This window comes from Jaculus jaculus, chromosome 6 (assembly GCF_020740685.1).
Source record: "Jaculus jaculus isolate mJacJac1 chromosome 6, mJacJac1.mat.Y.cur, whole genome shotgun sequence".
NCBI classification, from domain to species: Eukaryota; Metazoa; Chordata; class Mammalia; order Rodentia; family Dipodidae; genus Jaculus; species Jaculus jaculus.
In genome coordinates this window covers 111,508,800-111,533,270 of record NC_059107.1, presented here as the reverse complement: position 1 = coordinate 111,533,270, position 24,471 = coordinate 111,508,800, and the positions used below count along the sequence as shown (strand labels likewise).

The following is a 24,471-nucleotide window of genomic DNA, read 5'->3' as shown; positions in this document are numbered from 1 at the left end:
AGGTAGAGAGCAATGAACGTTGGTGCTCAGCTGGTTCTTACCTTCTTACCTAGTGCAGTACCCCAGCCTGTAGAACTGTACCACTATAGTTGTTGTTTTTTTTTTTTTTTTAACCTTGATTAACCTACTCAAGATAATATCTCACAGGCATACCCAGAGGATAACCTAATCTATGTAATCCCTCATAAGCATGCCCAGAGATTCATTTCCTAGGTGATTCTAGGACCTGTTGAGTTGACCATCAATACAAGCCAGCACAAGTCCACCCCTTGTCAACCTCATGGTCAAACACATCACATTGAAGCTATAATTCCTTTTGTACATAGGTTCATGGTCATCTCATAATTTAAGACACATTCAGCCCAACTTCAGAGGTCTCCACAGTCTTGTTTGTTTGTTTGTTTTTAAATATTTTTTAAAATTATTTATTTATTTATTTGAGAGCGAAAGACACAGAGAGAAAGACAGATAGAGAGAGAGAGAGAGAAAGGGTGCGCCGGGGCTTCCAGCCTCTGCAAACGAACTCCAGACGCGTGCGCCCCCTTGTGCATCTGGCTAACGTGGGACCTGGGGAACCAAGCCTCGAACCAGGGTCCTTAGGCTTCACAGGCAAGCGCTTAACCGCTAAGCCATCTCTCTAGCCTTGTTTTTGTTTTTTTTTTGAGGCAGGGTCTCACTCTAGCTCAGATTGACCTGGAATTCACTATATAGTCTCATGGTGGCCTTGAACTTACAGCGATCCTCCTACCTCTGCTGTGCTGGGATTAAAGCCATATGCTACCATGCCTGGGGCTCCACAGTTTTTAACAGTTACAAAACTGTATAAAAAGTGTAAGTGTAGTGTTTGTGTGTGTGTGTGTGTGTGTGTGTGTGAGAGAGAGAGAGAGAGAGAGAGAGAGAGAGAGAGAGATTCAGGCAATCTCTTAAACTGTAAGCTTCTATAACATCAAAAATTTGTTAATTATATGCAACATGCATTGGTACAGAGTAAACATTCCCAATTCAAAAGGGAAGTATGGGAGCATAGGATGTAATGATTGGATAAAGCAAGCTGAAACCCAGCAGAGTAAATGCACATTCATACAGCTCTGTGTCCAACATCTGGGACTTATATCAGTCAGATCCAGGCTCTAAAGGGCTTAGGCAATCCATCCCCACCAGATATGCCACCCAGAGCACTTATAGCCTTTCTGTTGTGGCAGATCAACCCCATGCCTGTGGCTTTCCCCAGCAGAGATCCTATGGTTCCAGTATCTTGGGATCTCTATGCACTTACCATTATGTTCATAGCTTCATACAGTGGGCTTTCAGGGACTCTCTGTGGGGACTCTAACTATACCACACATTTCCTGGCCTTGGTGGCTTTCTGGAGCCATGGTGAAATACATCATAACCTCCTTAATCTTGTATCCTTCATGCCTTCAAAGTCATTACAATGTGTAAGATGCTGACAAGTTGGAATAAAGCCTGGTTCCCTTGGACCACAGCCATAGAGGTCTCTGCATGCCTTTTAGGCTGACCATGACGACGCATTCTCCTTCAGTTTAAGCTTTATTCCTTCAAGTGAATTTTTATTTCTCATAAGACAGAGATTCCAATATGTGGGTTTTCCCCTCAGGACACCTTTGCTACTGTCCCAGTGCAGCACGAAGGCTTCTTTTCAACAGTTCTCATCTCTTTAACAGTTACATAGCTACTTTCTCAGCACCAGCCAGATGCTATTTCATCTTGAGATTTCCTCCACCAAACAAATTAGTCCATTACTTTTGAGTCCAGCATCATTCAAGTTGTTGGGACCCAAGTAGAATGCAGCCAGTTTCTTTGATAGAATATGCTTGTAGGCCCAAATCCTATTAGAATCCTTGCTCCTCTCTGAGCATTCATGAGCCCAGCATCAACTGTCCATATTTCTCTGAGCATTTTTGTCTTTCATGCTCCCACAGGAATAACCCATTAATCTCTGCTTATAGTATTCAAAAACTCACATAAACCAAAGTTCCAAACCCCTCAAATTGTCCAGCAAACCAATTTCAAACTCCTATGAACCATGTGGTCAGCATTATCATATTAATAACCCCACTGTTGGTACCAATTATCTGTATTAGTGACATTTCTAGTTACTGGGACAAAGTACCTGACAAAAATCAGTTTAAGGGAGAAAGCGTTTATTTTGTCATGCAGGTTGAGATTATAGTCTATTGGGGCAGGAAGGCATAGCAGCAGGAGCATGAAGCAACAGGTCACATGGCCTCTACAGGCAGAAAGTAGATAATGATACATTCTAGTGCTCAGCTACCTTTCTTCTTTTTATGTAATCTCGACCCTCAGCCTATGAAATGGTTCCACCAACCATTAAGGTGGGTCTTCCCACCTTGATTAATGAACTCAAGATAATTCATCACAAGCTTGTCTAGAAGTTAACTTAATATTCCCTTAGGAGCATACCCACAGGGTCATTTCCTAGGCAATACTAAGTCCTTTCAAGTTGACAGTCAGTATAAACCATCACAGCTATGGGCTTAGCTAATGCATTCATTTTTTTTTTTTTCTCAAATGTGCCCTTTTTAATGTAAAGACTGCCAGCTGCAGGAATTGCTGTAGGAATGATAATAAAAATAATAACTAGTCCTTTGTGATCATAATGCATGGCAGGTTGTTACATTGTTTCATTTACTCCTAATAAGAGCCCCATAGGGTAGATGCCACTGACACTTGTCCATACAACCATTATATCATATAGATTTTCTGTATTAGCAAGCTTCTGTTAGGTCCACACCACATTGACAGCTACTTAGCTCCAGTGTTCTGTTAGATCAAGGACTTAATGGAGTTCAAGTGTAGTACAAAGAATCTCTAGACTTTCTTCTAGTTCTTTCCCTAGTTAGTTATGTGACTTCATGGAAGTTTTATTACTTTTTTGTAGGTGTCTTGGTTTCCTCATCAAGAAATAGGGGAAAGGCAGTGGGTTTTGTTTAAATTAAATTAAATTTGCTTAAATTAAAGAGAATACTACATGAAAATGACTCAAGCCAGCACTTGGTATATTTACATAATGTTATTATATAAAATATTATTTAAAAGTTTATATACATGGGCAGAGAGATGGCTTAGCACTTAAGGTGTTTGCTGGCAAAGCCAAAGGACCTCAGTTCGATTCCCCAGGGCCCACGTAAGCCAGATGCACAAGGGGGCGCATACGTCTGGAGTTTGTTTACAGTGGCTGGAGGCCCTGGCATGCCCATTCTCTCTCTCTCCCTCTCTCTCTCTCAGATAAGTAAATAAAAATAAAGTTTAAAAATAATATTTTAAAAGTTTATATAGCATGATTATAACTTAAAAGCTAAGATAAAATTACTGCAGAACATCCATAGTGGTTTGATTCAGATGCCCCCAATAAACTTAGGTATTCTGAATGCTAGGTACCCAACTGATGGTAATTTGGGAATTAAAATCTCCTGGAGGTGGTTTATTGTTGGAGGTGGGCTTATGGGTGTTATAACTGGCTTCCCCATGCCAGTGTTTAGCACACTCTCCTGTTGCTGTTGTCCATTTGAGTTGGCCAGGAGCTGAAGTCCACCCTCTGCTCATGCCATCATTTCCCCCTGCCATCATGGAGCTTCTCCTCAAGTCTGTAAGCCAAAATAACCCTTTTTTTCCCCCCACAAGCTGGTCTTGGTTTGGTGTTTTCTGCTAGCAATATGAACCTGACCGCAACAACACCTAAGATGAAAATATCCCAAATTGTTGACAACGTTATTTCTGGTCAGGTGACTTTAGGAGAAATAGTCTGTGGGCCTCTCCCAGATCCTCTACAGTGACTCTTTCTTCAGGTCAGCTGTATGAACTTGGTGGACTGGTCATTATAGCATGCTCACATTTCCCTTTTCCTTTGGAATGTGGCTTCCCTAGAATGGTCTTCTCTAGCATTAGCTTTTTCCTGCTCAGGGTGACGGTTTCAGGCCTGGTGAGGATAAGGTTTGAATTGAGAGTGGGTGGATTATCATGTTAAACCCAGCATTTACCTTTCTGTTTGCCCAGTGTGGAGCCACTCAGATGGACCTGTTCTAGGGGTCTTAGTTGCTTGATTTTACAAGTAAAAAACTGAACATGTTAGATGTTATTGGTACTTTATGAATGACACAACTTTTAAGTTATCTGGGCATCATTTTTCTGTTCAGTAAGAAAGGAAGGTGAGGTGTGCCACAGCATAAGGGCTCAGAGCAAATCCCCGAGAATGCCAAGAAATACACATCCATCCTTCAAAACTATTGTTTGGTTACTCTTCTAGTTTCGTGTTGCCCCACCCCCATTCTTTAAGATAGCGGCAGCAGAAGCTAATCTCTGTACTAGAAACCGATTGTGCTAGTGTTCTTTTCAAGGTTACCATTATTCTAAATACTTGGGCATAACAAGGGTAGATCTCCACAACTCAACTGTATTGAAATGGGGAGGAATCAGGAGAATGTGTGTTAGGTTGAGGGATAATTCAGTGAATGATGCATGGACAGCATAATAACCTGGACTGTGACAGGTAGGCAGATGTGTCTATACCACCTAGATTTAAAGATGATTGCTCATATTGTACAAGATATAGACTATTGCTGTGACCAAATAACTGACAAGAAGCAACCTAAGGGACAAAGGGTTTATTTTGGCTTATAGTTTGAGAGTTTAATCCATCCTGGTGGGAAAGGCATGGCAGTAGGAGCATGAGTCACCCTGTTGTATTGCATCAGCTATCAGGAAGCAAAGCACAGACATGATGTGGGACTAAGACTAAGCTATAAAACCAAAAGGCCTGGCCCTACTAATGTACTTCCTTAAGTTAGGTTCTACTTCTTAAAGGTTTGGCAACCTTCCCAAAAACTGCTACCATATGTGGAACTTATGGAGGACATTTTTTTAATTTAAATCACCACACTCATAATTATTTGGAAATGATAAATAATTCATTACTAATATGTTAACTAATTAATAAACAATGCATAACTAATATGTTGACTATCTTTTTATAAAGGTGGTTTGGGCAAGAATATGTTAATAGTTTTCATAAAAAGTACATGCATTAGTAAATGTACTTCTAAGATATTTTAATAGTTCAGACTTTAATTTTGAATATTTCATATAGTTTTGAAAGTTGTTATAAAAGGACCATATCAAAATGACTCTGTAAATATTTAAAAGTTAAATATTTTGGCTTACTTTTTGCCAAGAAAAATGTTCTTAGGGAGCATATTTTAAAATCTCACACTAATGCTAGTGAATTACATAAAAAAAGATAAAAACCAAAACACAAAAATTTGTAATTTTAAATTAATGTAATCTGAAGTTCTATTCCATGGGGGAAAATGCTTTTAACATTTTCTTCTTGATTTTTCCCTTTGTAAATATATATGTATACATTTATATGTTTATAAGATGATATAGCAGTATCTTATTCCATTTTTTGTAATCTATCTTTTTGCATTGTATAGTTTTAGTATATTTTTACGTTCAGCCTGCATTTACATGATAACTTTATTTTTATTAATTAATATTGTAAATTTATTTTACATCCTAAATATATTTATGATGCCTGGTAGCCTGGAAGGTCTCATTTCTAGTGTTGTTAGGGAATGATCACTGAGGGGAATGGGAAGGCTTGAATGGGAAGGAATCTAGAGCTAGGACAGAAAGTGACGGCACAGTAGGAGGAGGCCTGTTCTTACACAGAGCAGGCAATAACAGGGTCAAGGTGAAGTTTGTTGTAAACTTCTCATTGCATATTACCACTTGCAACAAAATATATTTTGTTGATAAAACCTACCAAAATAGTTGATAAGTTCTCAAAGTAACTTTCATTTTACTCAGGAAAACTTTGCAGTATTTTGTGTCACTTGATCTGTTCAAAACTTCAGTGAAAAATTTTATGGGAAAAAGTTGCTTCATTACTTACAAAAGTCAATTATAAATCTGTTCCACTACATAGACAATTCAGAAGTTAGTTTTCTTTTCTGAAGGTCTTATGATTAAGCCTAAGAAACAAGTAACTTTTACAGAGCACCAATTATGTGCCATGCTCTATTCTACATTTCGTTCAAATATATTGACTAATTTAACCACCCCCTCACTCAATAAGGTAAATATTGTTATTATTCTACCATACCACCCCAAATCCTGTCAACTTCTCCATTTTTTGTGGAGCTCACCATTCACATGGTCCCCAGAGACTCTTCAATGGCCCCGTTACCCTTCTTATCACAGTTAAAGGTAGACAGATCTCCCTCAATACTCTAATAACAGTAGAAAAAAGTTAGGGCATAACAAAGACAAGACAGAGCAACCAAAAAGCATATGAAGTCTTGGAACAATTCTCCATGTATCTTTCAGCTTAATGAATTCCAGAGGGAATGAGAGCAGAGCTGTGGAGCTCTGCTACTTGCAATGGTGTTAGCAGTTGGAGGTCTTTATCTGCCCTGGCTAAGGTGGTAGTCAAAAGTTCTCAGATTGAATAAAAGGAGAATGACCTCTTGTCTGAAGAGGAAACTTTCACTTCTGGAAACTTCCATATTATACTAATGCCATATTAATATCCTCTCACAGAATACTTGTCCTTCTTTTAAGAATCTAATTGTTTTATGAAAGAGGTTTTTGTGTGGGTTACTCTGAAACCAAATGAACACTTGGTGGAGATCACCATTCATAAGGTCCCCAGGGGCTCCTCAGCAGACCCTTTAAACTTCTCCTCACATGGCTAAAGGTGGACAGATCTCCCCCAATGCTCCAATGAGAGCAGGAAAAAGTTAGGGTATAATAAAGATAATATAGAGGAACTTAAAGGCATATGAAACATATATTATGAAAGAGGCTTTTGTGTGGGTTACTCTGAAACTAAATGAACATAAGATTCTTTCTTCAGAACCAATTTTTTGATGCCTGAAAAATGAACTTGTAAATGAGGTTTTTGAAATTGAATGTCTAAACCAGGATATTTATTTGTACTGATTCACTGTGTACATTAAACTTCTAGATACATTAATTCTTATTTTCAGTTCATGTGCTTTGTGGACACTACGATTTTATCATTTTCATTTGGTAAAATTGCCAAATTTATTTTCTGGATATTATGTCTTAATATAATGATGATATACTTTTTCTTTTAAAAACATTTTATTGACAATTTACATAAACATAAAAATATACCATGATCATAATCCCTTCCCACCACCCTCTACCTTACCCTTCTCTCCTCTACTGAATCCTTTCTTCTTTCCAAATAGTCTCTCTTTATTTTGAAGTCATATTTTTTTCCCTCAATTTTATGCAGGTCTTATGGAGGTGGCATCAGACACTAAGAGGTCATGACTACCATGGCTTCTTTGTGTCTGGAAGACAGTGTTGCAGGCACTCCACCCTTTCCTTTGGCTCTTACATTCTCTCTGCCACCTCTTTTGCAATGGTCCATGAGCTTTGCAGGGTCTGATAGAAATGTCTCACTTGGGGCTGAACACTCCACTGTCACTTCTAAGCACTTTGGTGAGTTTTTAGTCAGTCCAGTGGTCACCACCATCTGCAATGAGAAGCTTCTCTAACCAAAAGTGAGTGTAGCATAAATATCTGGGAATAAACATAAGTATTTAGAGGGCAATTTTGTGGGCATAATAAATCCATTTAGCCAGACAGCAATAGTTGTTTCACCCCATAGGGTTTATGATCTCCCAAATCATAGGCTCTTCATTAGGTTTTCAGTACCAGACAGGAATTCCCTCCCATGAAGTGAGTTTCAAGTCTAATCAGAAAGCAGTGGTTTGCCTCCATAAAAGACATTCCACCATCGTACTAATTAGTACACTTGGCCTATCTGGCCAGCTATAAAGCTAGAAGGGCTTGCTGCTGGCTAACATTGATAACTTTTCTTCCACAGTAGGCTGCATAGGTCTCTCCAGTATCCTGACAGCTAGTCAACAGGGAGGAGGGGTCTAGCTCAGCTCCAGCTTGATTTCTCAATAACCTGTAGCCCCAGTATATGGAGTCTTTAGCAATAGGGTCTTACCATAAAGATGTTTTTTCTTGTTTTTATGTTTTCAATAGAAGACAAAAATTTAGCATCATTCTTTCCAGAATTTTTTTTTTTTTTTTTTTTTTTTTTTGGTTTTACGAGGTAAGGTCTCACTTTAGCTCAGGCTGACCTGGAATTCTCTATGTAGTCTCAGGGTGGCCTCAAACTCACGGTGATCCTCTTACCTCTGCCTCCGAGTGCTGCAATTAAAGGTGTGTGCCACCATGCCCGGCTCAGAAATTTTTAATTACTAGAAAAATATCAAGGAACATTCCAAAGAAAGCAAAGAACAATAGAAGACTATTCTTAAGTGATAGTGGCATATGACAGTAATATAAAACAACATATATATGTATATGTATATACTAGTTATACTAGTGATATATATGCATATTTTCCAATAAAATATTAAATTAAAGAAAATATAAAAATTAAGCAAGCTTTACTAGATACACATAGAATTTTTCACTTAAAATGAAGTAGTCATGTGAGAAGTATCAATGAATGGTGTGGTCTCAATCCATCCACATCTCAGGCTGCCAGTGATCCGCTGGCAGGCTGTGGTACTTCCAAGTACAAACATATGTTATGTTGAGTTGGAAACATCTTCATAATTGTTTTTCTATTTCAGTTGAAACCTTAGGTAGCCCTTTAAGAAAATATGGAAACAAGTCACAATGACCTGTTAAATATGTTTTCAAGGATTTAAAAATAAAATGGTAATGTGTCTGTGATTGTGTGAAATTGGCCACTGGAAAAAATTTGTCTTCTTAGAGAGTATAAATAATGGTTCACAGAATAAAATATGTCATAGTTTAGTTTAGTTATTTATAAAAATTGCTTATCCTTTATTGCTAGAAGGAGTCAAACATTAGTTTTTGATAATAGTTTTCTATTTAAATTTTGTATTCAAAAAAACATAGTAGCAAAAAAAGCATAGTGGAATATTATCTATTACACACTTCCTAATCTTTTACCATAGTCACTTTGGATCTCATTCTGAGAAAATACAGGAAGGAGAAATTGCATGAAGAAATTACATTGATACCCTGTTTTACCCTAACCTAGCCAACAAGGCTACATATTATGTCATGCTATGCCATTGTCATCCAATCATTTTTTCTCTGTAAATTGTTTTTACTATAATAAACTAGCTAAGTAAAAACCTTCTGGGGAGCAGGAAAGGAAATGGACTCTGGTCAAAACTTTCTTCTGGGCTCATTACTGTTTTTCATTAACCTTAAACCATATAACCATCCTGGCCCTTGGATGCAGTAATCAAAAAAGGGGACTAAAATGTGCCTGTCTGTACTTCTCATTGCATTGAAACTTTAAATCATAGAAGAAAAGTTGCATATTTCCAGAAATGGACTTATGGCAATTAGAGAACCATTTGCAGGAAAAGCTAAATCTATATTTTATTCCACCAATATATCAGTGTACAGATGGACCAATCTTTAAATATATATGAAATGAAACTATAAATTTCCAGAAGAAGATAGAGAATTTTTATAACTTTGAGGTAGCTGTTGAGTTTCAATATTCATTTCTATTAACTTTATCTTAAGTGCATATATAAAGTATTCTTGTTAAGAGACAGTTATAACAATTACTTCTCAGTAAACAACAAGTGAGCCAGTCCCTTTGTCTTAGGTTTTACCCCTAAGAAACATGAAAAATGCCAGGTTGAAAGGCAGGAGTAGTAACATATACCTGTAATTCCAGTCCTCAAAAGGCTGAAGCAGGAGTATTGTGAGTTCAAGTCCTATCTGCACTACATAGTGAGACCCTATCTCAAACCAAACAAAATCATAAAATTCAGGTTAAATATTCTATAAGAGTAGCAGGATCCTCTAGAGGCAAAAGAGAAAGAACTGCAGATTTTTCACATTTATATTTATGAACTAGACATTTCCTCTCTTTCTAAAGAAGAGAGGAAAAGAAGTAAACAAAAACAAGACACATAAAACCAACCCCAAATCAAAAAACAATAAAACCCTATTTTTTCTCTTCAGGTAAGGAATGGAAATGATCCTGGATACTCACCTTAATCTTGACTTCAGCTTTTATCATCTATGAATGAATCCCAAGTTCAAACTTCATCACTTAATACCATGTATATCTAGAAAGGTAGTGCTCTTCCTTAGATTTTGAGGCATAGCCTAGGTACCTGACCAGGCTACAGTTATTTTGGCCTTCTTGAATCAAAGCAATTAACTAGATAAATGGCTATTTAATTCTCCTGGTGTGGGCTGAATAAAATCCTTTAAAAAGAGAAAAGCAATCTTTCCTAAGCATGTGCAGTTTTACAAGTATGCAAAGAAATCCAGCAAATTTTATTCCTTTATAGTGGAGAATCCTATACAGTACAAAGAACAGCACCATGAGAAAATAATGTTTTACTGTGAAATAGTAATTTTTAAAAGTCAGTATAGTGAAAATATCTATATGGAAAGTACATATAAGTTGGAAAAGATAACCACATTTATAGCATAAGTACTTATCTTTACAAAAGTGCAAAGCTCATACCTACAGGAAAGGGTCATCAATAATCAAATGGGTATATGTAGGGATAATTTGTGATAGATCAAAATGTCATACTTGAAACCCACCACCCTGGACAATGAATAAATACTAATAAAATATTAATAAATGGTGTTTATGACATTATTATCCAGATGAATTAGTAAGATGTAGAAAAAAGTTTTGAAGCTAACAAAATTGGAGTGAGTAGGATCTTTCCTACCATGCCAGAGGACACACCATGCTTCTTCATGTCTATTTGACATTCCTTGTTGTACTAAGCAGAACAACAGACCCAAAGATGCATACATACCTATCCTTGAAATATGCAAGTATGTTTTTCTGTATATCAAGGGAAAACTAGATAGCAAGTGGAATCAAGTTTCCTCATAGTGAACTTTCAGAAAAAGAGGTTATTCTGTGTTACTTAGATGTACCCAGTGGCATCAAAAAATAGTCCAAAGTTTCTTATGAGAATTAAGACAATCTCTTACCTAAAAAGCCTGTAAAATCAAAGGAAAAGTTATATATTCTAACACATAATGGCAGAGGAAACATTTGCATTCCTAAACAAAGACATAATAAGGAACCAATGCAAGTCAGAAAACCACTGTAGCAGTCAGATTCAGGTTCACTGAGATGAACTTCCAGACCAGGCACAGTTATGGATGAAGGGATATTTATTGAAGCCTACAGATCCAGGGGAAGTTCCATATATTACAGAAGAAGCTGGCTTGCCTTCACAGGACCAAGCAGAAAGAGAGAAGTACAAGCCAAAGGCCCAAAAGCCACACAGCACAGCACACTTCAGCAACTCCAGCTAGGCACATTTTGTATATCTTTAGACTGAAATCTGAAACCCACCATCACACCTAAAGATCCACCCAGTGACATTGCCTCCAGCCAGGTTGCTGCAGAATGCAAACTACAAACAAATAAACAACTGAATATATTGGGGGCCATCTATTCTATTCAAACCACCACATTCCGCCCCTGACCCCCAGAAGATTTATAACCATCACACATTGTAAATTGTACTCAGTTCAATTTCAAAGGACCCCACTTCTGGTACCAAAAATCTGTATTAGTCAGGGTTCTCTAGAGGAACAGAACTGCTAGAATGAATTATTTTAAAAGGGGGATTTATTGGATAAGTTTACAGTAGTCCAATAGCAGTTGCAGGCCCGAGAATCACCAAACCTGATAGCTGCTCAGTCCTTATGTCCAGATGCCTCAGCAGTCCCGACCTGGCACTTCAGATTGTGCTGGAAAGCCTGGAGGCTTCCTGAGGAGCTGCTGGGTTTCGATCCATGTGGGTCTTCAGTTGATGCTGGTCTTTAGTCCACACTGGTCTTCAATCCATGCTGGAAGCTAGTGAGCAGCTCCGGCAGCCAAGTGGAAGGAAGGAAGGATGGATGGATGGAAAGAAGGTAGGAAGTCTTTTACCCAGAGCTTCCTTATATCAAGTCCCCCTCTGAGTGGGGCTGCCCACTCTGGGGGAAGGGCTCACCCTGGGGGAAAGACTTCCTCCTTTAGTTGATTTTTCCTAGAAGCAACCTGTGGATTACTAAACAGATCAAGTTGACAACTCCTTATCTCTCACAACCATCAAGGAAAACATCAAATCCTGTAGCCCCATGTCCAGCATCTGGGACTTGTGATAGCATATTCCTGGCTCTTAAAGACTTGGAAAGGTCTTCCTCTCAAGCCATGTTGCTTATTTGCTGGGAATAAACCACCCAAGCTAATTTTCTTTGGCCCATAGTCCTGGCATCGCCAAAATCCCAGGGTCACCACCACAACTCATGGTTCATTTTCACAGCTCCTTGTCATGATCCCATAAAGTCTCCATGCAGGAACTTCAACCCTGCCTCTCATCACCTAACTTCAGAAGCCATTTTTAAGACCACGTTGTAATCTAATGACCCTCTATTGCCTGTATTTGTCATACTTCTAAGACCTGAGCCATGTGGGTGGTACTGTCAAATTTGTTAATCCAGGTAGGAAAAAGCACAATTTTGAAGAGCCAGAAACTCCTTCAGAATTCTTCCTTAAGGCATCCTCTTTTCAATAGAATTAGCACTCTTCCTGTTGTTCCAATGTAGAGCAGCTGGCCCATTCTCAGTGGTGGTAATCTTTTAAACCATTGCAGTTTAAGTGACTGCAGTCTCTGGCAGGTTCAGAAACCCATTTACATTTCTTTATGTACCAAACTTTATATTTTATATTTTTCATATTTTTCTGCTCTATACTTTCCTCCACCAGACACACCAGGGCATTACTTTTAAATTCAACTATTCGCAAGTTTTTAGGACATGGGCAGAAGACTGCTAGAATATCCCATGAACTTCCTGTATCCCAGTTCCTGATAAAAGTCCTGTCTTTCCCCCTCTGAAACATCATAAACTGAGCCTTCAAAGTCCACAGTCTTTACTTGAAGTTTGGTTTTTCAAACTTTCACCAAAATGGCCCAGTAAGCTCTGTTTATAGCACTGTAAGGCTTCTGCAATCCAAATCCTCTCATATTCTTCATGCAAGTTAATTCCAAAAGACTAAAAGCCACATAATCTGCTTTATCTCTGCAATGGCCCTACTTATTGGTATTAATTTTATGTAGCAGTTACTTTCTCATTGCTGAGGAAAAGCACCTGGCCAGAAGCATCTTATAAATGGAAAGGGTTTATTTCCATATTACATTTTCTAGGAGAAGTTACATACTTATGGGGGAAACATGGCAGGCGTCTGAGGGTCACATCTTGCTAAATTAGTAGGCAGGAAGCAGCAAGAGTGGATTGGCTAGCACTGGCAACCTGGGCTAAGTGATAAAATCCCAAGGTCTGCTTCCAGGTACATGTATTTTCCAACAAGATTCCACCTTGCAATGGCTCTACCAGCTGAGGATTAAGTATAAGGCTTAATCACAAACACATGAGGCTATTAGGGACAGTCTAATTTCAAATCAACATGCCAACCAAGGAAAGAAGTTTTCCAGAAGCCATAAATGAAAAACAAACAAACAAATAAACAAACACCAGAAACTCCCTGGAGCCTCCTGAAAACACAAGGATGCATATTTGCTAATATGGTGCTTTTATCCCAGTAAGTCCTGTGTGAGGCTTGTAACCCATAGGACTGTAAGATAATAAGCCTGTGGGGTTTTATTAAAGCTACTCTGTCTGTGGCAATTTGTTTCAGCAGTGTTAGGAAGCAAATGGAGTTAGGATTTTAAAATTCCTTTTAAAAAGTATGCAGCGTTTGAGCTGACACTCATCATTAAAATATCTTTCTGCCATTCAGGTCTCCTTTCCTTTTCTCCCCTTGCTATTGTTACTTGGGAAAACCAATCTCTGGCAAGATACTACATCTTTGGATTTCATTTCATCAGCACAGCTGAATATTGCTGGAGAAAAACTACCAGGATGGCTGGAGCTCCCTTGAAGTCCACAATTACTAAACTCAAAATAGATCTTAGTGCTCTCTGGCCATAATGTGTCTGTCTCTTCTGTTAAACTCTCTTGGATAACCAGTATGTGCTCTCTCCTAACTACATTTACCTCTGGTCCTCTTCCTTGAGTCCTGTTCTTTCTTGCTACTCTATGGAGAAAGCTGAGCATCAGACATGAACTGCCTCTTTGCTCCTCATTCCATCTCCCTGCCCATTTGCCTCTGTGCCATATACTACCCTGTGCTGTGGACCCTTCTCCCTCTTGCCTGTTTAAGGATATATGCCAGCAATTGTTTCACCTTTTCTCTTTAGCATCTATTTTCTTTTACAAGTGGATTATTCTCATGTTAGTATGCAAACATTCAATTCTTACTGTTGCCATCAGCTTTGTGTTGCTGGCATCAACACCCAACCAAGAGCAGTTTGTTGGAGGAAGGGTTTATTGTGGCATACAGACTTGAGGAGAAGCTCCACAATGGCAGGGGAAAACAATGGCATAAGCAGATGGTGCACTCCACTTCTTGGCCAACATCAGGTGGACAACAGTAGTAGAAAAGTGTACCAAACACTGGCAAGGGGAAGCTGGCTATACCATCCATAAGCCTGTCCCCAGTAATATATCACTTCCAGGAAGCTCCAATTTCCAAACTGCCAACATCTGGGGACCTTGCATTCAGAAGTCATAAGTTTATGGGGGACACCTGAATCAAACCATCACACTTACCATCCTAAAACACTTCTTAACCCAGGGGCTAGGAGATGGCTCAGCGATCAAACACTCACCCCTAAAATACTTCTTAACCCAGGGGCTAGGAGATGGCTCAGCGATCAAGCACTCACCCTCAGGCTGAAGTACCAGAGACTGACACCCAGTCACTACATAAAAAGTCAGATAATGTCATAGGCATGTTTATGGGGAAAAGGGCCAGGAGAATTTTCTGGATGCTCCTGGAAAGTGCAACAAAGAATAGTATTCTGAGAATCCAGAGGAAAACCCTGCCTCAGATGAGGTGGAGAGAACTGACCTGAGTGCTGTTCTCTGATCTCCACATGGGTGCCAGCATGGGTGCAGCTCCTTTATATTTTCACACCCATGAACCTGCACACACATGTACATAAAATAAAATCAAAATCTTAACTTCAATTTTCTCTTATATCTTGGCTTAATTCTTGGTTAACCTTGAAAGAAAAACCCAGAGAAGTGTTGTTCGTACTCACGGTCCACTCCCTTCTTTCCCATTTTGTCTTGAGTCTGTTCTAATCAGCCCTTTGCCTCCACTACTCCATAGAAGTTAGCCTTCCCAAACTCACCAACAGCTCCCAGGTTTCTAAATCTGATGGTCAATTCTCCACCCTTATCAGACATACCAGCAACAACAGTTCCACTTTTCCTGGAAGACTTCATTCTGGCTTTCTTACCTCACTGGCCACCTCACACTGCTTGCTAAACCGTCTTTATTTCCTTAATCGCAAAGTGTCAATATATTTGAATTCCCCATGACTTCAAGCTTCATGGAGGGACCTCAAATGCATCTCAAATTGAAGATATCCAAAGCAGAACTCCTCTGGCTTGATTCTCATGGTGAGCCTTCAGCTCTGTTCTCACTCTCATCCACAACGTCCAGCTCCTTAACAAATCCACAAAGATCTACTTACAAACTATACACAGTGTCTGCCAACCTTAAAAAACAATAACCAACCAACTAATAAATGAGCAAAATGTATGTATTACTGTCCTGACTTAATTTGGGAAAACTCTCACAATGTTTCTTAACTGTTCTGGCTTAATTTGGGAAAATTCTCACAATGTTTCTTAACTGTTCTTACTTGCATCCTTGGTTGTTCTCAACATAAGCCAGAATGACCCTTTGAAACAGCAAATGAAGACAGTATAATGCTAAACAACTACTTTGAAAATTTCCTGGTGCACTCATGACCCTCACAAGACCTGCACTGTACTAAGCCCATAAACATCTTGACATAGAAAAAAAATTTCCATTCCATCATGAATTAATGCCTTTATAAACCATGTTACAAGATAACTTACTAGAAAAATGAATTTTAAAAACTATGCAAAATGCCAGTCTTTGTTCTGCTATCAGGGGCAAAAGGTGGAAAATTACAATGATGAGAATCATAGCATTTCTGTAGCAAATTCTAAAGGCTCATTGCTAAAGTCTAGCATTGTTTGGTCAGAAACCTGTAATAAACCGCTCATGGACTGGCACAGACCTATAGATCACTCTTGGGGGCACACACTTTGTCCCCCTATTAATCTTCCCAGTGGCTTCCTCACCCCGTGCAGTCAGTCAGAGGCCTGTGGTGGTGTGAAAGGCCCTCCACAGTTGGACTCCCATTGATCTTTGAGCTTTCCTCTGACATCTGTTCATGGTCACCCCCAGTGATCACCTGATCCTACCTGATGTTCTATGTATCTCCTTATGCTATAGCCCCATTATATAGTTTCATCTGCCTGGAATGTTCTACTGGGAAGGTCTTCTTCAGCTAGCTGATTAAATGTCTTTTTAGTGACATCTTCCCCCAGCAGTCAATTAAAAAGCATCCCTCATTGCTCCTCAATATCTTTTTCATCAATAATTCATTGTCCGTTTTCCCATACTGCACTGTAATTTCTGCACAGGCAAGCATGTTTTAGTTCTCTCACTGCTGTACTCATTGTGTCCAGAGCAGAGGCCAGCATACCACAGTGAGGCAGACTGGGTGACCTAACATTCCCTAGGGCACTAAGACTAAATATTGTTAACTGTTAACAGTGACAGTTTGGGGGCTGGAGAGATGGCTCAGCAGTTAAGGTACTTGCCTACAAAGCCTAAGGACCCAGGTTTGATTCCCCAGCACTGAAGTAAAGCAAGATGCACAAGGTGCACATGTGTTTGGAGTTCTTTTGCATTGGCTAGAGGCTCTGGCATGCCCATTCTCTCTCTATGTCACACACACACGCACACACACACACCTCTCTCTCTCTTTCAAATAGATAAATAAATAAATAAATAAGTTAAAGAAATTAATGACAGTTCTGTATTGAGCTTTCTTTTTACTTTTATTATTAATACTCTGTATTCTTCTGTGAAAGAGCATAGCTCCTGAGAGAATGGAATTCAGGCCTTGAAAGGGGGACTGTGGATAGATCCTTCCTGGTTGCTTAGCAGCCTGGCATCGACTGAGAGACACCTTTTCTGGCAAATGGCTGGACAACTGGCTACTTTGGACACTACGATCACTCTGAGATCACTCCAGCTGCAAGAACCTGGGCAAATGAAGCCATGAATCCTCCTCCAGGAGGCCTGGCTCCAGTAACAACTGCTCCATAGCCTTCACACACCATGGAAAACAGCACTTCAGGTCACTCAAGCCTCAAATCTCTGAGGATCTTAGAAGACAATGTAGCTATCCTCAGTCAAGATAGGCAGAGGAGAATTTCTTAAGTAATTCAGCAAGAAGCCAGTGATTGGTACAAAGGAAGCCTAGTGATTGGTTTCTTATGAGAAGCCTGTGATGAGTGAAACCGGAAGCTGTGTTGTGAATATTATCCTTGGTTTTCATGCTGTGCCATGCTTCACCTCCCTTGGGTATATAACCAGGCTTTTCAGGTCACTTTTTGAATTATCTGGGAGTTACCCTCTATGGTTTTTTTTAAATTTACATATTTATTTATTTATTTTTTTTTAATTTTTTAAATTTTTATTAGCATTTTCCATGATTATAAAAAAATCCCATGGTAATTCTCTCCCTCCCCACCCCCCATACTTTCCCCTTTGAAATTCCATTCTCCATCATATTACCTTCAGGCTGCCATATTAGACTCAAGAGAAACCTTCTAAATAGTATCTTCTTTGCCTACTGCTGATTCCAGAAAGTAAGATTATGAGAGAATTTATTAGACTAAGAGAAAGAAGGAGGAGAAAAGTATAGTGGAAGCCAGGAGGGGGTAGGGAGCACACCTGGATGTAGGGTTAGGGGATCCTTTCCCCCATCCCAGCCCAGCAGGGCCAAGATCAAGGGGGCTTACTGTAGCAGTGATCTGAAAGTTCAGGAAAGGGGAAAGGCATAAAGAGGCCTTGCTAACCTGGTGAGGATCTATTTATAATCTTATTGTGGTGGGGTTTACCGGTGGGCTCAGGTGCATCTGAGAAGAGCTGATCAGTTTGGACTCCCTGGCTCAGGAGTAAGGAGTCAGAGAGCTGATTGGACAGGCTGGGTGAGACATTGGACTCTGGTTCTGTTGAAGCAGGTAGGCACAGTGGGCCCTTTCTCCTGATTAGCTGCCTATTTTCCCCTTATTAGTAATGACAAGAGGACTGCTTAAATGTTTCAGAGAGTGACCAAGGGCAGAAGCCCAGGGAGCAGAGGTGGCAAAGACTATGAAGGACAGTAGAAGCATAGACAAGACCCGAGAAGGTGAAGAGCCAAGACTGCAGAAGGTGGAAGGCTGGGGAAAGCCAAAGCTGAGCATCTGCAAGGTTGTCATTAGAATTCCAGGGAACTGCCAAGCTTCACCGTCAACATCCAAGGCCAGCTTGGGAGCTGTAGCACTAGCTGGTGTTGACTACTATTAGCTGCTGCTGCTAAGTGCTGATACAAACTAGCTGCCAGTGCTGAAGAATGGCAAGCAAACCCACAGCCTTCCAATCTGAGTACCTAAAGCTGTAAGGGCTCCGACTTCTAAAACCTGAAGGCAAGTGTGTAGTTTTCAGGAACTGGAGTTGTCAATCCTTCAGTTTGTTATCTAAACGCATTAGCTGTTGATATCCAAGTACCCAAGACAACCAACACCATGGCAATTCCTTGTCTGCTCACAAGTGTTATCCAAGTAGAACAAAATGACCCCAGCCCACTCATGTGTAGCAGAAGGTATTAAAAAATAACACCATTCTATGACATATCGTTTCCGTGTTTACGAATGTATTATGATAGTACAAGACTTGTGTTGAAAGTTACATTTATTAGAATGTTCATAGCAGTCTTAAAATATTTATTGAGTATTATTAGTAAGAAGTACTAAAACTCACAAGTTGTCTATATTTCATTCATAGGATATTGATTCCATAGATCATGGAGAATACCACTGTGTCTGCCAAGTGTCTCTAGTCATGTAGGGAGCACCTTCGCCTTGTCTCATGACTGTTTTGGGGATTGTATGTCCTAACAGCTCATTAAGACAAGCACAAAAAGTCAGCAAAGAACCCCTTTCCTGAGCTCATGAACACCGTGACCCAAATTACATTTAGGACACTCAGAGCAACATTTCCTGTTGTGTGGAAAGCTATGAAACCATGAAAATGCATGGAATGGACCTAGCAGAGAAAGGAGATGAGGAGAAAACAGCATTCATGTTGTCTGAGTCTGTGGTTCTGGTATTTTTTCCCCCTGAGATTCTGCTGTATCCTTGACCTTGCAGTCCGTGAGTCTTTTGATAACATCCATTTGTATTGGGCCTTTGTCACTTGACACAAAAGCACATGCACACAGTACAGGTAGGTGGGTATTAGAAAGGAGGGTGACTGGCAATAGCCATTGATGTAGGAGGTCTCTGTTGATAGATTCCTGAGTACAAGAGCAAGATGTAAATAAACATGCTCCTATTATGCAGAATGCCACCTATTGTGAATGCATATATGCAGCTAGAAAAGAATTGGGAGAATACATGATGAGTAATGGTTATCTCCAGGTGGTAAGATTTCTGAGGACTCCCGTGTTATCCACCTATTTTTCTGTATATTTTGAATTTCCTATACTGAAAGTATTATATAGGTAATAAATCTTTACAAATGCAAAAGAATAAGCATAGTTTCCTCTCACCTAATTTATTATCCTGGTGTTTTCAGCCCAAATGCACTATATGTAGGAAAAAAACTAGAGGAATTTTGCAAAAGATTTTTTTGAGACTTGACCCATTTTTCCTCTAGCTTGCTTTAATAAATTTGATACTCACCATGGTCTCCTCATGCCTCAATACAATTTATTAACAAATGAATTGAAAATGTAATGAATATACACATATATATCTCCTCTGAAATGTTCGACTTTCATCCATTTCTTTCTGCTCTGTTTGAAGTAGAAGTCTGTCTTTCTTGAAACTAAATAAATTGGGGATTTATTAACCATGTATATTCTACAGGTATAGGAAACATCAGTGAACATCTACTAGACCTACCCTAAGAAACCTGAAAATCACACAAAAATGTGAAAATACAACCACCTATGCAAGACAGTGACTGTCAAGTGTCCTGCATATATCAGTCCTTCAGAGGAAGGAGGTAGCATGGTGATGGGCTAGTCAGAGAAGCTTTGTGGAAAAGACTAGTCACAGTGGACAGAGAATAAAGAAAGACCAGTCCAGGTTGTTGTATGCATATGTGAGTTTGAAGGGAGTGTTTGAATGAGCACAAACATGTAAAAGTTGGGTATTATATGGGTAGCAAATGGAGTGAGGGAAGTTACATTACCTTTTGGTGTGATTGTATAGGGCTTGTAGAAGAGTATTATAACCTCATTAGTCCAAGATTATAAAGTAGCTTTATGTTTATGGGCCAACAAAATTAGTGTTTGTCTAGGGCTGGTAATAGACAAGGGCAGCAGGGATCTAAGTCTACGAGGGCACTAAAGTTTGTTGGACTGTATGGAAGGTACATACTTTATGGTGTGTGTAGGTATGTGTGTGTGTGTGTGTGTGGTATACTATGGTGTGGCACATGTATGCATAGTACATACATGTATGTGTTCAGGTACATTTGTCCTGTGCTCACCACACATGTGCAAAGGCCACAGTAGATCATGGGGTGTCCTCTGCTGCTCTTCTGCTGTGTTTTTCCTTGAGACGGAGACCCTCACTCGACCTGGAACTACAGTTTTCAGTCAGACTGGCTAACCAGCCAGCCCCCACGATGCTCCTGTCTACACCTCCCTCAAGACTGGTGTTACAGACATGTGTGCCGAACCCAGCTTTGTATGTGGGTTCTGGGAATCCGATCCAGATCCTCATACTTCTTCAGGAAATATTATAACCTACAGAGCCATCTCCCCCAGCCCCTGTGGAAGCCTTTTCATTTACTTTTCTTCATGCCCACCAAGCCAACTTTTGGCTTCCCCAAAAATCTACTTCCATAGGTAAGAGTGCACAGTTTCCTTTTGTATTCCTTATATTTCTAAGTTACTTTTTTTTTGGTGTTCTGAGTAGCTGTAGCTTATTTTCTCTGTTGTTTGATATGTTGCTGAAACCAATCCCCCAGTTTGTCCAATTTAAAAATTCTGATGCGTAGATTTACTCCAGGTAAATTATATGCTAATCATATGCAAATCATGCCACAGGAGTATGTACCGATGAGAGAGTGCCACTTCTCATGATGAACATACACACCGAAGTTACTGGGTCATGTGTGCTTTTAGTGAAAGAGAGGAGGTCTCCGTGGCTAGTCCAGAGCAGGTTTCTAGCTTAATACTGGAAGACAGAATCTGGATAGCCTTCCCTTAGTGGAGCATACAATCTGTGTTATCTCCAAAAAGCTAATTGTTCTTTTGTTTCTGTAACATTTGTCTGCTGCTTTGGGGGTGGAGTGTACTGTCCTGAACTGAGCTGGTGGCAGTTGGTGGGATAGTCCGTCAAGGAGGCTGGCTGTGTCCTGCCCATGTCCTGATAATTTGAGCAAGGATGAATTTAAAAGAATTGGTGTGTTTGGCAGAGGAAGCCACAGAGCAGCCTTCTCCCTTATAGGAAAGATACAAAGTTTGGCATAGGAGGAAATGGGGACTGGTTTTAGGCTGCTTCAGCTGTAATTGTTTGAGACTTTTCACTGTTGATGACTTGAAGCAATAACCTCACTCCTTAGTAACAATGTTCTTTAGCAGGAAGACAGAGAAAATGAGGGCACAAGAATGGAGGGGTCCTTTACAACCTGGGATGTGGTTTGTGCTTCTCACTGGCTGTGAGTTAGACCTTTTAATTCAAGTGACAAGTATCAAAATGGCTGTAAGGATAGAAGAGAGTTCAACTGGTAAAGTGTTCATCTTCTGTAATGGTTAGCCTCAGTTGTCAACTTGACAGGATTTAGAATAACCATGGGGAAATATCTCCATCTATGTCTGTGAGGAATTTTCTAAATAAGGTTATTTGAGGTGGGAAGACCCATCCTAAAGGTAGGTGGTATTATTCCATGGCCAAGGTGTCCTGTAATGAAAACAAAGGAGAAAGAAAGATAACTGAGCATAGCATTGTTCCTTGTGGTAGTTTAAATATCAAATGTGCTCAATAGCTGCATATATTTATAATTAAGTCTCCTACTCAGTCCAATGCTGGTAGAACCTTTGGATCATGGAGTCTTGCTAGAGGAGTGTGTCACTTGGAGCAGCCATTGGGCTTTATTAGCCCAGCTCCAAGCCCGGTACTTATATTACCTCCACCCAGATATGTTATGCTCTGCCAGATTTTCTCCCATCATGATGAAACTTCCAGTTGAGATTGTAAGCCAAAATAAACCCTTTCCTTCCATGAACTGCTTTTGGTCGAGTGTTTTGTCCCAGCAACAAGAAGGGAGCTGCAATACTCTGCCTCCTGACTGCATATGCAGTGGGTCTAATTAACTCGAGATCCTGCTGCTACAGCATCACCACCATGATGTGCTGTGCACTTAGTGTGTGAGCCAAAATGAACCCTTTCTTCTTTCCTTAAATTGCTTTTGCCAAACATTTTGTCACAGCAACGAGAAAAACAACTGATCCCCAGAAACCCCATAAAATGCCTGTCATGGTGGCATGCATCTGTAATCCTAGTGCTGGGAAGCAGAGACAAACAGATCTCTGGGGCTTACTGACTAGCTAGTCCATTCTAACTAGAAAACTCTAGGCCACTGAGAGACCCTGTCTCAAAAAAGGTACACTACATTTCTGAGGAATCATACCTAAGGTTATGCTCTGGCTTCTACTTGCATGTGAACACATATGCACATGTGCCTGTATCACACAAACATATGTGCACACGTTAAAGAAAAGTTGCTATAAAAATTATCTACACAGAGACAATAATCATTTTCTGAGAGAGACATTTCAAACAAGAATACTAAAACAGTGAATGAGCCATGCTTAAGGCAAAAAACATTTCCTAGAGTCCTGAGACCTTTGATTTTTACCTCTTAGCACTTTTCTCTGTCCATAAACTTGAACCATGGACTTCATCTTACAATTTTATTTCCAAAAGGAGATTCTTTAAGATAATTGGTGCAAGTAAATATTAATTTTTAAAAACTAGTTGTGTATTACATCCTTTAGACATTATAACTTCAAAAGCCATATAGATAGATAGATAGATAGATAGATAGATAGATAGATAGATAGATATCTAAGGCACTTAAGGACAACTGGCTCTTCAGGAGCTTGTGCTCATTCCTTGGGTATGCACTGTTCTTATGTCAATAAACCCTAAACTTAGCTTCATACTGACCCATCCTGAAATTTTCTTCTGCAGCATAAATCAAGAACCCAAGTCCCAGCTCCAGTGGTGGTGGCCTTGTCTTGGCAAGGAGATAAGAGGGGCCATGAAGTCAGTGTCCATTGAAGTTGGAGAGATGTTCTCAGCAGCTGGTGCTGCCTTCATGAAACTTGGAGACCTGATGATACAGCTGAACCCCATGGCCAACTCCCCTGGGGGGACAGATGAAGGCCATTGTTACACAAAATGTATATGAGGACTGGCATTTCCCTTCCAGTTGACTCAGTCATCAAAGAGCCCAATAAGGTGGCAGCTAGTGTCCTGTCACCTTCTTCGGCTGTGCCTCCACCCAGCTGTTCCAGTGTCCCTGAGGCCAGGAGTCATTTTCTAAAGAAACAGAAGGCTGATGTCACTCAGCACTATGATTGACTCTGATTCCAACAGTGAACTGTTGGATACCAAAGGGCTAGGTGAAACTCCACCAGCCAAGAAACTACACTTTAACCAGGCCTGAACCTGGTCTATGGCCTTCTTTCAGTGCTGATCCTCCTCCACTCTTCCGCTGAGTGTTCTACCTCTGACCCTCTCATTTTTTCACCCTGGACCTGTGGATTGTCTGCAACTCTGAGCAAGGACTGCATGAGAGAATTCAGAGGTTGTTGGGAATACCCACCTAGCTGTTCAAATGACCACGTGCCCTTGCCGAATGACCTCCACCTGATGGATATTTTTTTTTAATTTTTATTAACATTTTCCATGATTATAAAATATATCCCATGGTAATTCCCTCCCTCCCCACCCCCACACTTTCCCGTTTGAAATTCCATTCTCCATCATATTACCTCCCCATTACAATCATTGTAATTACATATATACAATATCAACCTATTAAGTATCCTCCTCCCTTCCTTTCTCCACCCTTTATGTCTCCTTTTCAACTTACTTGCCTCTGCTACTAAGTATTTTCATTCTCACGCAGAAGCCCAGTCATCTGTAGCTAGGCTGATGGATATTTTTATACAG

At 39.9% G+C, this 24,471-nt stretch overlaps 1 pseudogene; it reads left to right on the top strand.

Moving 5' to 3' along the window:
- The window catches only part of LOC101605075, an 83,841-nt pseudogene extending 59,685 nt beyond the window's left edge, over window positions 1–24,156 (top strand).
- The last annotated feature ends 315 nt before the right edge of the window (window positions 24,157–24,471 follow it).